Here is a 2,242-nt window from a genome sequence, read left to right on the forward strand (position 1 = left end):
ATCCGAACCGGGGCCCTCTGGCGTCCCAAGCCAGTTCTTAACCAACGCGCCACTCGGCCGGCCCATGGATTAGCTTTCTTAATCTTCACATCAACCTTACACTATAAACTATGCCCAGTTTACAGATAAGGAAACTGAGGTGTATAGAGGTTAAACAACTTGCACAGGGTCACACCACAAGTAATGCGACAGAGGATGTCATGTCTGGGTAACTCTAAGGGTTCTTTTAAACACTAAAACAACCCTCCCTACCTCAGCTTGAGGCCTCTTGGAAATCATCTGGTCCAACCTGCATATTCTATAGGGGTGGAGACCCAGGCTTGGAGAGGGAAAGCGACGTGCCCAAGTACACAGAGCTAGTTGGCAGCAAGGCTGGGAATGAACCCCTGACTTGGGACTGCCGTGCTCCTCCCCTCGGCCTCAGTGCCCCCCAGTGCTGGCCTCCGACATGCAGTGATGGATGTCCCCAGTTGCTGCTGCGCAGAGCTGCTGAGCTGCCTCAGGGCAGCGAGAGTCTTCAGGGGCCTGAGATCTGCCAGATGGTTTCATAATTTCAGTGAATTCTCAAAACGAGAGGGGCCCGTCCAAGAGCATTGCTTCAATGTTGTTGCACCATGTTTCTAGTCATTGATTTCTAGCATGCACATCTCGGAGCTATGACTCCAAACCATGTGCAGTCTAATTCTGTTTTGCAGATATTTAGAAATTGAAAAGCGCTGGTAGCCCTCTCAGGGCATCCCTGGACCTATGCAGGCTTGTTTCACCTTTGCACGGTGCAAAGCCCTGAGGCAGGGAACTCCTCTGAGGGTGCGAATAAGTGGGGTGAGAAGCCTTTTGACCTCCAGACACAGGATCTTTGTCTCAGCACATTTCACAACTTGGACAGGGGAGCTCCAAATCCCAAGTGGAGGAAAAACAGGGAGTTCACACTTAGTGAGTGCCTGGGATGAGCCAGACCCTGTGTTAAATACTTAAGAGTTATTTCATTTAATTCCCACCCATGCAGGGCAAGGGTGGTACTATTACCCCCATTCTACAGATCAAGGCTCAGAGATGGTAATTTGCTTGAGGTCTCACAGCCATTAAATGAGGCTGACCTAGAATTTGTACGCAGAGTCTGTTGGACTCCAGAGACTATATGTAGGACACCATGGAGCCTTCAAAGGGGAAATGTCACCTGCAAGCTTTACCGCAGCTTGCAGTTCCCACTATCTGCTGCCAGACATGGCTTCCCTTCACCCTCTCTCGTTCTTCATCCTCCCTCCGGCTGGCAGCTCCTGATTATGTGCTGCTCTCATCTGGAGGTCATGCTTGTGCCAACTCGGCTTTCATTTTCTGGCCAGGAGGAGTCAACAGCCTTAATGAGGAGGTATTCTGGAGCTGTCAATCACTGCATGGCCCGCCCACACCCCTTCTGGGAGACTCCTTACCTCCAAACCTGCCCTCTACAGTCCCAGGTGATTGCTCCAAGGTGGACCCCTGGCCAAGATCAGTTCTGATGAATTAGCTCAGCTGTCTGTGCATAGCAAAGGGGAGCTGTTTTCATCAGATACCTTTTCAAAAATTGGAAACTTGGCACTGAAGAAGTGGTGGCACTTGAATTATAAATGCTATGATGTATCGATAGAAAAGGGAAGTGGGGAAAGGCGTGATGATCCACTTTTGAATTGATGAATAAATAAGCCAAGTCTATGCGATGAGAGAAGAGCAGAGTATATGTGCTGAGAGGGGCAGAAAAGCTACCATATGTATATGTATATATATATAAAAACAGTTGCAGTTTCCTCGAGGCCGTGCTGGGTAGCAGTTCCTGTTCTTGGATTCCCATGAGCCCTCTGTATCCTTTCATTAAACTCCCTTTTCCTGAGGTAAATTGAATGAGTTTCTTCTCTTCCTTGAAACCAAAGAAGCTTTGTCTAGAGTAGGGGAAAACCTGAAGTAATCTATAAGGTTTGAACTTCCTTTCAGCTGGCAAAGAACACCTTTGAGTTAAGAACTCCCAAAGGGCTCCGACCAACAAGTCACATGAAACAGCTTTTAAGCAGTGAGTAAAAAGTGGTCACGTAGTTTCCCAGTTATCTATTGCTGTAAATGATACCACCCCAAACTTAAAGGTTTAAAACAACCATCATTTCTTTTCAACTTGCAGAACTCTAGATACCATTTAAAAATTTTTTATTACGAAAGACTGCAAACAGAGCAATATAATGAGCTCCTCCCCAAATTCAAGTGTGGCCATTTG

This window comes from Hipposideros armiger, unplaced genomic scaffold (genome assembly GCF_001890085.2).
Source record: "Hipposideros armiger isolate ML-2016 unplaced genomic scaffold, ASM189008v1 scaffold_497, whole genome shotgun sequence".
NCBI lineage: Eukaryota > Metazoa > Chordata > Mammalia > Chiroptera > Hipposideridae > Hipposideros > Hipposideros armiger.